At 39.7% G+C, this 13,392-nt stretch overlaps 1 protein-coding gene across 4 annotated transcripts in view; it reads left to right on the top strand.

Annotated features, from left to right (window-relative positions):
* The window catches only part of GRXCR1 (glutaredoxin and cysteine rich domain containing 1), a 298,219-nt gene that overhangs the window by 134,890 nt on the left and 149,937 nt on the right, over positions 1 to 13,392 (top strand). Inside the window, exons 4-5 of one of the 4 annotated variants that reach the window (XR_012061906.1) lie at positions 5,929 to 6,013; positions 12,609 to 12,923. The exons of 2 other annotated variants lie outside the window; for them this stretch is intronic. The gene's annotated coding sequence lies outside the window, so the exon portion shown is untranslated. Of the gene's footprint in view, positions 1 to 5,928; positions 6,014 to 12,608; positions 13,244 to 13,392 lie in introns of those variants that run through there. One more of the 4 variants, XR_012061908.1, reaches the window with a different exon arrangement.

Genomic DNA, 13,392 nt, shown 5'->3' with positions numbered 1-13,392 from the left:
TCCATTCAGACTGGAGGTTATGTGAGTTTTTCACGTGTGCACTGAACACTCTCATTCTAGGCAGAGAATAGTGTAAGATTATCCCATTGAGAGAAAGGGGGAAAGGGAGGAATACAGTCCTAGAAACGGGAGCATTACCCCATCACTGCTGGTGTTACTGTTCACTAAGAAAGTGCAGTGTCTTAGTGACACACATGCTGTTACCATGCCCACCACGTGTCTTACTTCTCTGCTTCCCAATGACCTACGGCTCACTTTTCAACTTTAGTTTTAAAGGGACATCATCCTACCCTAGATTTGGGATCAGGCAGTGGAGGGGTCAGCTAGTAAAATTAGACAGAAACTGGGAGCAGGCAGCAGGGGAAGCTGGGTTGCAAGTAGCCAAGTAAAAACTGGAGGAGAATGGCCAAGTGACATTACTATATGTGAAGTGGCTAAGCAGCAAGGACCTCCTGTAAGGCAGAGGGAACTGTATTCAATTTCTTGTAATGAGCCGTAATGGAAAAGAAACTGATTCAGTTATGTATAACTGAATCGCTTTGCTGTACACCTGAAACTAACATTGTAAATCGACTACACGTCAATAAAAAAAGAATAAAATAATAAAAAAGAAAGGAGGAAACAAACAAACAGATAAATCCCATGAAGGCCATAGAGCCAAAAGAGTTTCAAACCAGCAACAGGTTGTCCTGAAAACGCAGAGGCTGGACCCGCCAAGGCGACACTTGGGAAGCAGGCAGAAACTGTGATATGTGTCGTCCTCTGACCCTGTCTTGTGCCCATCCTCATAAATCTCTCTTCTTTCAGGTATCCGTGTCCTTTCCAGGCCTGCAGTGTTCACACTGCCTCCCTGAGGCTCGCACGATTCTGGTCCCTTCTTCCCTTGTAGAACTTTCCTGCTCAGGGCTGTAAACCTTGAGGGGTCTGTTCTAGGTGATCTGGTGACCAGTATATGCCAAAGCATCAGTAGGTGATACAGTATAATATCACCTTTTCCAAATTAAGTCCATGAAATGTACATTGACGCATAGAGAAGAAATAAGAATTTCAGGTAGATCAAGAAAGAGATGATTTGGGGGAATAATTTGATCTTTGATGCCTTCAAAAATTCCATCTTATTAGATATCTTTCTAAAGTGTTCAGCATTCATAGACAAGATTTGCCTCAGAATCACAGGATTTTATAACTAAGGAGGGATTGTCTCTGCCATTATTTCCTGATCTCGTCATGGCTCCCCGTACCTCTCTCCAAAGTGGTGCTCACCTAGTGCTAGTTAACAAACAACAATAACCTAGACATGAAAATTTCTGTCCTGTAATGACATCTGCTGTCACTATTTGTGACGTGCACAAAATGCAGTTGGTGAAATCTATAACTGAATTGTGAAAGCAGCTTTTTACAGAGGCTGTGGGGCTGGAGTGTTACAAGATAATGACACTTCAATTGGTCTGTTTAATTCTAATGTGGTTGCCATAGGTGAAGCCATTTTCCAGCAGGCCAGATCCATGAATGTGAGAAGAAAATCAACTGCCTAAGGGATTTCAAGGCTGCAGAAAAAGCCCTCTGCCATCTGCTCCCCAGAATACCTCCCTCGCTTCTTGTTGCCTGAAATTCCGCAAATGGTGCTCCAGCTTTTTTCTTCTGTTTCCTTTCCCCATGAAGATAAAACGACAAAATAAATTCCCCAGGGGAGATGTTCAAAAAGTCCCCTTGCTGGGGCCTGATTCTCCAGAGCGCCTGCTTTTATTAACCTGGATTAGGGTGCAGGTATTGGTATTGTTTTAATAAATCCCTGGGTAATTTTAATGTGCAGCCAGTGCCCGTAAACACTGTTAGTGAGACACTAAAATGTACTCATCTGCATCTGAGATATCTGAGCGTGGGCGTTTTGTTCTTGTTTTCTTTTCAATTACCTACCTGTCTGAGAAAACAGGTTACTAGAGGGAGGAGGGCAATAAAAAGAACTGTGGATTGTAGAGGCAATTCACAGTCAAACCAGAGAGACTGGACTGGAGAACAGGGGGATTCCAAAAGCAAGCATTGTTCATTTCATAGTGCTTGAAGGCCAGGCTTGTTAGGATTAATGACAAACAAGGAGGAAAAGACCAGCGGGAGCCTGCCCTCCCTTCCCCTGGGCATCTCAGGAGTGTTTGACAAGCAGGTCGGGGGCTCAGGGAAACGGAGCACACACTGATCTGTAGGTGGTACAAGGCGTTTTAGGATGTTGCTGCCACCGTTGCTTCTGCCCTGCCGACCAGTCAGGGAGCTGCGTCATCTCCCCTTTGATTTGAAATTCCAGATTAATGGGCCTGAAAATTGAATTAGCTCAGCGACTGCTCAAAGGTCCATGGTGAAATAGGGACAGCCTGTGGCTAGGTGCTACACGATCTTTTCAGCTTGGCGTTTTCAGGGTTAAATTTGAGATGGTAATACCACGTGGGCAAACCAAAGGTGGGGTTAGAGCTCAGATGTTCTAAAATGTGTTCAGGTGTCAAAATGTAGGATGAACATTCCCTTGTTTTTCTTTGCCTCGATGCGCCTCAAGGTTTTCAAAGCAACAAGACTGGTCCAAGAAAATAAGCAAATAAAGCGTGGCGTAAAGGTGGTCTCTGCAAGGAGTTAACTTATCTTTTTCAATTGCTTGAGAACCCTAGTGATGTTTTCTCTCTTGTAAACAAAAATGGAAGCTTCTGACTGAGTTGGCTCCCTGACAAGGCTTTGGGGATGGGTCTCTGCAGTGGGGGCTTCCCTATCAAGCCCCAGGGCCCCTCACTTGCACTAGTCCCATCTCAGGCCCTGCAAGGAGCTGCCCTAGCAATGCGTTCTACTAGTCATATGTTTTGTAAAATTTGGGAAAAAAAAAGTGTTTCAACATCAATCAGTTAAGATTATTATCTCCACCCCAAATTTTGCTCTCACATACCTCCTCTCATGGTATGTGACCTTGGAGGGGCTGTATGTGTTTTTGGGATCTGGCTAAGGGGTTTATAAGATAATTTGTGTAGTTTGCACAGTCACTTCAATATGTACCTAGGTTATTGCCAGGTATTCTAATGTTCACATAGTTTACACTCACTGCTCACTATATCCGGCATCTTCACCTAAAGCTACAGTATCATGATGTAAACTAGTTCCAGAAGCATGTTGGTAAGAAATGCGAACGTAAAATACTGCAAACCATATCAGTAAACAAAGAATGCTGAAGCCATCAAGTCATCAGCGGCTGCTGCCACCCCCCAGTGAAGACAAGCCTGCAGCCCAGCCTCTGCAGCCACTGACAGTGGTGCACTCTGGGGGGACTCAGAATAAGAAAGGACAAGATACTGGCCCTAGATAGCTAGATGCTTGTCAAAGGAATGAATTCAATGAGCCGAAATGTTTGCTTCCTTCCATACATACAAAAGCACTAAATTCTTTAACTTGTGATGCCTGTTTTTCTTTAGGTAACAAGTAATCTTTTATTATTCCAACTACCTGGTCTTTGTTGTAAAGCTCCTTTATAAGGTAGCTCCTCCCCTGCCTCTTGGGAGCAGTCCCTCAGAGCGATCTGAGAGGCTGTCATTCTGGCTCGAGTCCCCCCACCAAGTAAAACATAACTCTCAAATTTAAGGCTGTGCATTTATTTCAGTCAACAGACAAAAGGGTGAAACAAAGCTTGGAATGTGTGGAGTCAGAAACTAGTCCATGGAAAATTCTCCCATGGTCAGACGTGTAAAATTATAAGTGGAGAATTCAGTTTGTGTTGATACCTAACTAAAGCAGAAATTCTTTCTAGTCAGTAACATTCTATCTTTTTTATGGGATATCCACGAAATAGAATTTATCAGAATTCCTGTGTTTATAGGACACACATATATAGCAGTAGGACAAACTGGTGAAGTTGCATATTTTATGCATTCCCAGCACGTCAGTGGCACTTCAGAATATCTGATATATCTTGCCTTAATGAAGTTGGTGGTTCCAGACCAAATGGCAGGTAAAATTGTCTGCAATAAAATGGAACAATCAACTGTGTTGAAGGAAAAGAATGACTTACGCTACTAGTCTCTGTATTGAAAAATGTTTCAAAGTGATTGTATGAAGAGGCAGTCAAAGAATATATAGCCAAAAAATGAAGGAAAAAGGGTATTATAGAGGTGTTTCTGATGGTTGATTACTATGTTATATTATTATTTTAATTTTGTAATGGTTTCATTTTTAGTAGGCTTTTTAAAATTTATAATTTGTTGTGATTCCATCTCTCCTTCGAAATAAATAGCCCTTTTATATCTAACCTGATATTCTCAATTTTACATTCTTTTCTTAGAGAGCTTCCAAATGAAGTGTCAGGTTGGACAAAACTCAGACCTGCCCCCCTCTCTCTGTGAAGGAAATTCCCACATGAGGGGCAGGTCATAAAGCAGAAGTGGAGAAGGGGATTGTGGGCCTTGACTTGAGACTTTTCTACTTGCTCAGGGGTGAGATTCTCTTCTGAACTCAGCAATTTTATTGGCTGAGTGGTCATGATGCAGGAAAATGGCTGTGGAGAGTGAGGAGGGCCGTGTCCCAGGCTTCCGCTGAGTCCCTGGGATGTGCCCCACCAAGCCTGGGTCCTTGGCTTCGCACAGGAAAGAATTCAAGAGTGAGCCACAGTTGAATAAAGGTAGATTTATTCAGAGAGATACATTTAAAGACAAGAGAAGGGCCAAAAGTTGTGGGGGTTGGATGCGCAGATTAAAAGTAGGTACACACTCCATAGACAGAGTGCGGGCCGTCTCTGAGGGGGGGCAGGGAGGCAGCCTTGAGGCACCGTGTTGCTAGTTTTTATGGTCTTGGTGGCTTCATATGCTAATAAGTGGAAGGACCAGTCTAAGTAGCCTGGGGAAGGGCTGGGATTCCCAGGAAGTTGGCCATTTCCCACTCTTTGACCTTCTGTGGTTAGCCTTGGGACTGCCTTGGTGCCTCTCGGCATGTTAATATATTACAATGAGCGTATAATGAAGCTCAAGATCTACTAGAAGTTAGATCTCCCACTATCTTGAGCCTCAAGGCTTACTGGGGGGCTGAATCTTCCACCATTTTGATGTTAATTGCTGTAGCATTCCTTGAATGGCTGTGCCCTGCCCCCTTCCTATCTCAGTCAGATCCACATCTCCGAGGGAGGGAAAAGGGGAGAGGAATGCTCTTTATTGGACACCCGAGAGCAAAATGCTAGGAACACACCAGCGCTTTTCATCCGTGGTCTCATTTAGTCCGCACAGCTAGTTTATGAGGTTGGAAGAAGCTACACTGAGTGGACGCAGAACTTACACCAAGTGGACATGCTGGAATTAGAACCTGTATCTGTCTGACTTTATGAACTATGATTTTTGACATGACTTACAGATTTAAGACTCTGAGATCCCTCTTCTATAAAATGAGGATAACTATGTCTTATTTACCCGCTTCCCAGGATTGTGTCAGCCATCAAATGAAGCAGGCTGTGAGAAAGGACTTTAAATATTATTCCGTAAATATGAAACCATGCTCATGATCTGCAGCTCGGCATGCAGCCCCTGTGATTTGGAGTATTAAATTATTCAACAGTAACAGCTCTGAGATATTGCAGCAAATGGAGCTACTTAAATGTCTTTCAAAAGCAGTGACATTGCAGGTTTTCTGTGCCTACTGGGTTAGCTGTTTTCTGCTTGGACCCCAATAGGGAGATATCTCTTTTTACTCTAGGAGCTCTTGGCTCCACCCAGAGCAGAGAATAGAGGTTAGAAGGATAATCACGATGGTAAAAAGAGACAAAGAGCTTAGAGCTGAGTTTGCAGAAAGAAATGACCCTTAATACACAGCATATTGGAGAAAGTCGTCGTCAGCCAATGGCAGTTGTTAAAGATTTGGTCATTTCAGTGAACTTTGTGCTTTGCAGAGTCTCAGAACAATATGTTAAATGTATTTCAGGTTTAAATTACAAGGTTACTGGTAGAATTTGGAAGACGATACATCCAGATGGGACCAACACAGTCTATTCCCTTGGCCAGGCTGGGTAAGGAAGATGAATTCCTCATTAAAAAGAAGCGTTTGGTTAATATCAGTATAAAATTGTAGAATTATTTAGAGAAAGTTGTGTATGTTAATGTTCAAGTAAACTGTATATTAATATGAACAGATTTTTCATTTCAAAGTATGTGATTGGTAGTTCTCAGTTAAACTGTTTTTTTTTCCTTCAAGTGATATGAATTTAAAAATAATTCTAAGTATTTTTATAGATAGGTACTTGAACTAGATAGATCATACATAATTATTGTTATCAAGATTCTGATTTTTGGAAAAGGTAAAGCTAGGTTAGAAGAACTGCTTTAACAGGGTTTATTACTGAATGTGCTACCTGCAAGGCCGCACTGAGGTATAGAACTTGATAGGCAGGTTAAAGAACTTGAACTTTTTCAGACAGAAATTTTAAAAATCTATTTAAAATTTTTATACAGTGGAGGTGAGGAGAAACTTTTTTTCTAAGACGTTATAACAGACAGAATCACATACAAGCATACCTTGGAGACATTGCAGATTCAGTTTCAGACCACTGCAATAAAGTGAGTATTACAATAAAGCCAGTCAACATGAGTTTTTTGGTTTCCCAGAGCATATTAAAGTTATGTTTACACTATACTGTAGTCTATTAAGTGTGCAATAACATTATCTCTGAAAAAACAATGTACATTCCTTAATGAAAAATACTTTATTGCTAAAAGATGCTAACCATCATCTGACAATTCAGGGTTGCCACAAAACTTTAATTTGTGAAAAATGCAGAATCTGCAAAGCACAGTGAAAGGAGGTAAACATTGATAATATCCAAGATATTTGTCAGGTTATATTCTATTTATCTAGTTCTTATCTTTCCATTTTTCTTTTATTATTTTTAATCTGTAGATGTTATAGAGTTACAGAGTTCCAAGACAACTTCCTAGAAGCCACAGTTTGAAATTTAGTAAACTGAATTACTCATTCCCATAAGCCAACCTATGTCTAGCTTTTCATTTTATTTTTAATGATTATTTTTTCTTTTTCACATTACCACTTTCTCCACTGTATCTTTTTCTTGATTGAAATATAGTTGGTTTACAATATTGTATTTGTTTCAGATAAACAGCAAAGTGATTGTCATGAATAAATATATAATATATATTTATATTATATATATATTTATATTATATATATATGTCAGCCAAGGGAGGCTGATGTGGGGTTCTAGGAGGTGAGCGGCCCAAACGAAAAAATGCACGAGGAGTTGCCATACTGCTGGACAGACTTCAGCCGGAGACACCATGGGGTTAACAACACTTTATTGCCACAGGGAGGTGCGAGCCTATGATGCACCCGTCCTGTTTTATCTGTTTTCTGTCAGCACATGCGCGGTCTGAGTTTCTTTGTTCTTTAGGCTTACAGAATATCTCTAGCACATGCGTACTTCTACTTCCTTTGTTCTAAATCTTATATAATTGATGCATGTGTGGAGCAATTATTTACTGCATACTACAAACATGCTCTGTAGTTGTGGCCTTGGGTCCCACAGCCTTAACTTATCTCAAGGCTCTGGCCGTGGCCTTGGGTCCCACGGCCTTAACTCGTCTCAAGGCCAGCTCACAATATAATATATATATTATATTTATATATATATATGTATATATATATATAATTATATATATTTTTTTTCTTTTTCAGATTATTTTCCATTCAGGTTATTGCAAAATAGTTATTTGGGAAATATGTATATATATACACATAAACATATATAGACACACACATACGTACACACACACACACATATATATATACACACACACACACATATACATGTGCTATACATGAAGTCCTTGTTTATTTATTTGATATATAGGAGTGTGTCTCTACTAATCCCAAACTCCTGATTTATCCCTCCCCCACCCTTTCTCCTTTGGTAACTATAAGTTTGTTTTCTATGCCTGTGAGTCATTTTCTGTTTTGTAAATAAATTCATTTGTATTATTTTTTAAATTCCACATATAAGTGATAATAGACAGTATTTTTCTGACTTACTTCACTTAGTATGATAATCTCTAGGTCCATCCATGTTGCTGCAAATGGCATTATTTCACTCTTTTAAATGGTTGAATAATATTCTATTGTGTGTATGTTGGTTAACTGTCAGTGGACATTTAGGTTGTTTCCTTGTCTTTGCTATTGTAAATAGTGCTGCTATAAACATTGGGGTGAATGTATCTTTTTGAATTAGAGTTTCCGTCTTTTCTGGATATATGCCCAAGAGTGAGATTGCTGGATCATATACTAGTTCTATTTTTAGTTTTTTAAGAAACCTCCCATAGTGACAGCACCAAAATCCATTCCCACCAAGAATATAGGAAGGTTCCCTTTTCTCTGCACCCTCTCCAGCATTTATTTGTAGACTTTTTGATGATGGCCATTCTGCCTGGTGTGAGGTGATACCTCATGGTAGTTTTGATTTCCATTTCTCTAACAATTAGTGATATTGAGCATCTTTTCACATTCCAGGTGGCTGTCTGTATGTCTTCTTTGGAGAAGTGTCTATACAGATCTTCTGCCTAGTTTTTGATTGGTTTTTTTTTTTTTTTTTGATATTGAGTTGTATCAGCTGTTTGTATATTTTGCAATTAAGCCCTTGTAGGTCACATCATTTGCAAATATTTTCTCCCATTTTGTACGTTGTCTTTGTTTCGTTTATGGTTTCCTTTGTTGTGTAAAAGCTTATATGGTTGATTAGGTCTCATTTGTTTTTAGAACATCAGATAACCTTGCAGACATCTAAAGAAACTAAAATTACATATGTGCAGGGGAAAAATATTCAAAAGATAAAGTAGTATACATATCATATTTGTGGTTATCTGAGGTGATGGGTCGGAGTAGGGGGAATAAGATGAAGGCAGTCAAAAGGTACAAACTTCCAGTTTTAAAATAAAGAAGTACTAGGGATATAATGTTTAGCATGACAAATACAATTAGCACTGCTGTATGTTATATATGAGAGTTGCTAAGAGAGTAAATCCCAGGAGTTCTCATCACAAGAAAAACATTTTTTCTTTCTCTTTTATTTTGTACCTATATGAGATGATGGATGTTCACTAAAGTTACTGCAGAAATCACTTCATGATGTATGTAAGCCAATCATTACGCTGTACACCTTAAATTTATACAGTGCTACATGTAAATTATATCTCAGTAAAACCGTAAGAAGAAAAAGATTAAAGTAGTACAGTAAGGGATGTTTTGAATTGTGATTTGATTCTGTCTTCTTTAATGGGAGTTGGACCAATTTACATTGTGTGAATTTATCCCAATGATGTTTCATTATCCATCAGACATCAGTGTCCCAGGCAACCACCTGGCTAATCTGCCCATCAATCCGGCTCAAGATAAAAGTTACTTATTTTGCTTTTTCCTTGTCTAGCTTTCCTCTTCTAAATTATGTTTTACTTGGTTCTTATGTTTAATCTCTGTTTACATTTTTGCTGTTTTATTGCATGTAGTCTGTTATAGTCATATTAAATTTTTGTGGAAAGTGATAAGGCATAAAGCAAATAATATTGGCTGTTTCAATCTATCTTGCCTGTCTCCTTTGTTTTATCTCTTCCATCTGCCTCAAGTGATCAGAATTCTGATGAGATGGTTGCCTGACACCTCCCTGTTGTCCTGACATTTACTCTTGGCTCTAATCTGACTATCAACTATGTCTCCATAGAGAAATGGGTGCTCAGACTGCAGGGTGTGTGTGAAGACTCTGACCTTTCCAGGAGCTGGACATTTAGTCTAAGTTTCAGTTCTGTGTCTGGAAGTTGGCATGGGAGGAAAATCTGAATTCTTTTGTTCCTGAAGAGAGATTGTACCTCTGATGTCTGTGGATCCCCAAGAGGAAGAGCCTTGTCATTTTATTCATGCCATACCAGGAGGACCTGCTGATTGTCAAGGCTCTAGAGGGGCATTGCGATCATCCTCCTGTCGGAGATCAGCAATCAAGCTTTTCTCTGTGTTTGCGGAAGGAACTGGAGAGTTTCCGGTTTCACATCCCTGTCTGTGACGAGCACTTGTGGGTTCCCATCACATCCCAGGTACTCTGTTAGCTTGGTGTGTAAACAAACTCAGGCTATGTGTATGCAAAGGAAATAATCACAATCTAAGGGGACCCAGCACCAGTGTCTTTGAGGTAAAACAAGGAGACAGAGAGACAGACAGAGGGAGACAGAGAGAATGGATGAAAAGAATAGGAAAGCTTTAATACAGTAATTAAACTGTTAGAGCAAATAGATAACTATTCGAATGACCACAACACAATGTTTTTAAAGAAGACTCAAGAAGATTCCGTTACAGCTTAATAAAGACTTTCTGAAACTTAAAAATCTGATTATATTTAAATTTAGAAACTGAGTGAATGAACTAAGGAGAGATTAGTCGCTATAGAGATCATCCTGGAGAGTCAAGTAGAAGACACATTTTAAAACAGCAAAAATACAAAGAGAATGAAATCATGAGGAAGAAGCTACAGAATTTTGAGGCAGCAGCAAGAGTTCTAAAGTATGGAGAAAAGAGATTCTTAAAAGAACACATCGAAGGAAACATAACAACCAAAATAACAATTGGGAAAAATCACGTTGGATTGAAAAAAAAAGACTTGCAAATTCAGATTGAAATGTCCATGCAGAGTTGATGTCCGTTCCTTTCCATCATAGCTGAGAGCTGGAGAGGAGAGGGAGAGAGAGCAAACCAGTTGTTGGATGCTGGCTTGGCTTTTCATCCCCCCCTCCCCCACTGGCACCCCTTTGGGAAGTACATAGTGCTCTTGCCATGTGATGGAGCAATCTTGATATTCTCTGAAAACACTATTGTGGTCACACCTTCAACTTCTCATGTGACATATCAGCCCTTGTTCCATTGGCTTCCACATCCACTATTGGACCTAGTGAGTGAGACATTTGTGTATAAGCACAATTGCTGTATAAGACAGTGGCTCCTGTTATGTGGATTATTTTGAGCTGCTATGCACTCTGGTGGTTTGGGATATACAAAATGGGCCTGAGAATTAGGTTTGGGTTGGGAAGTGAGGAGAATGAATTTCTCTGCAATTAGGAAGAATTTGGCAAGTCAGAAACAATCTAGAAAGGAGGGGTAAGATGGTTTGTAGCAGGGATTTGATGTGATGTAAAGTATCCAGTGAAAACTTCTGCAGGAAATTAGCCCAGAGACAATAATAAAGACGTCTAATGTCCGATGTTCAGTTTGAAATCGTGTTTCTGTGCCATAAACCCTTCAGGCTCTGCCCCTCCCTCATGGTCATTGAAATCTATGATAATTGTGAATACCACTCTATATATTTGAAGCGGAAAGCGATTTATTACCGCAAAATAGGTGCTTAGAAAGTAACTGGAGAAACTAAAGGGAGAGGTCTAGGTTGGGTTTCTAGAAACATCTTTAGAAAGACTGCATCAGGGTCCCACCAGGCAAGCCATTGTGTCTGAGGCCACTAACGCCGCCTTGTTGGAAGCAAGAAGTCTCCACTCTCACCAAACGTGCCTCTCAACCCATAGAACCAGAGGAAGGACACTAGAATGCTGGTGAAGGGAGATCTTACATGTCCATGACTTTCTTGATGGCAGCCCCAGGCAAGAGTCTCAGGATATGGTGTTCACAGTATTTCTGCCTTTGGAATCTTATGAAGAGGCCTCTGATTCGCAGAACCTAATTTGCTTCTAGACTATAGCACCTGGAAGATAACTTGGTGCAAAAGTCAAGAGAGGCAAACCAGAGAGTGAAGCACCCTGGTTTCAAGGGCCAGGGAAGTGGGGACGGAGATGACTGGTATTAGTAGTACAGTAAATAGTGGGGCGGGAAGATGATTCATAGCAAGCAGCTGTGGGGAGCGGGTTCTGAGGGACAGAGAAGTCGTGACGCCTCAGTGTAGACTACTGTTGTCTTTGGGTGATGTGGATTGTCTTAAGGTGCTTTTGGATGACTTAGAGCCAGGATGATGGCTCATGGAATGACTAAACTACCTCCTATAACCCAATTAATGGCAAACATTAAGGATCTACCATGACCCACTATTTTCTGGGCCTTAGAGTCTTTAACTAAGCTCTTCAGTAATTCAATTTACTGACGACTGACTGGAGTTGGCACTAAGAGAGAAATGAAACCTATTTGCTATCTAGCTTGTCAATACTTGTGAAACAACCGTACTTAGTCCCACTGACTGCACTGTCACAGAGCTGTAATTGTTTGAAACTTTAAAAATTTTTATTTTATTTATTGAAGTGTAGTCAGTTTACAATATTGTGTCAATTTCTGGTGTACAGCATAATGCTTCAGTCGTGCATGGAGATATATATATTCCTTTTTGTATTCTTTTTCACTATAGGCTACTACAAGATACTGAGTACAGTTCCCTGTGCTATACAGAAGAAACTTGTTGTTTATCTGTTTTATATATAGTAGTTAGTATCTGCTAATCTCGAACTCCCAATTTACCCCTTCCCACCCTCCTTCCCCCACTGGTAACCATAAATTTGTTTTCTATGTCTATGAATCTGTTTCTGTTTTGTAAATATGTTCATTTGTGTTTTTTTTTTTTTTAGATTCCACATATGAGTGACATCATATGGTGTTTTTCTTTCTCTTTCTGGTTTACTTCACTTAGAACGACGATCTCCATGTCCATCCATGTTGCTGCAAATGGCATTATTTTATTATTTTTTATGGCTGAGTAGTATTCCATCATATAAATGTACCACAACTTCTTTATCCAGTCATCTGTTGATGGACATTTAGTTTGTTTCTGTGTCTTGGCTATTATAAATAGTGCTGCTATGAACATTGGGATGCATGTCTCTTTTTGAATTAAAGTTCCCTCCAGATATATGCCTAGGAATGAGATTGCTGGATCATATATGGTAAGTCTATTTTTAGTTTTTGGAGGAATCTCCATACTGCTTTCCATAATGGCTGCACCAAACTACATTCCCACCAGTAGTGTGGGAGGGTTCCCTTTTCTCCACATTCTCTCCAGCAGTTACCCTTTGTGGCCTTTTAATGATGGCCATTCTGACTGGTGTGAGGTGATATCTCATTGTAGTTCTGATTTGCATTTCTCTGATAATTAGCGATAATGAACATTTTTTAATGTGCCTATTGGCCATTTGTATATCTTCATTGGAGAATTGCTGTTTAGGTCTTCTGCCCATTTTTGGATTGGGTTTTTTGTTTTTTTGTTATTAAGTTGTATGAGCTGTTTATATATTCTGAAAATTAAACTTTTGTCAGTTGCATCATTTGCTAATATTTTATCCCATTCTGTAGCTTGTCTTTTTGTTTTGCTTATGATTTCCTTTGCTGTGCAAAAGCTTACAAATTTAATTAGGT

Source organism: Vicugna pacos, chromosome 2 (assembly GCF_048564905.1).
Source record: "Vicugna pacos chromosome 2, VicPac4, whole genome shotgun sequence".
NCBI classification, from domain to species: Eukaryota; Metazoa; Chordata; class Mammalia; order Artiodactyla; family Camelidae; genus Vicugna; species Vicugna pacos.
The sequence above is the reverse complement of the archived record's forward strand: the minus strand, read 5'-3'. Positions and strand labels throughout refer to the sequence as shown.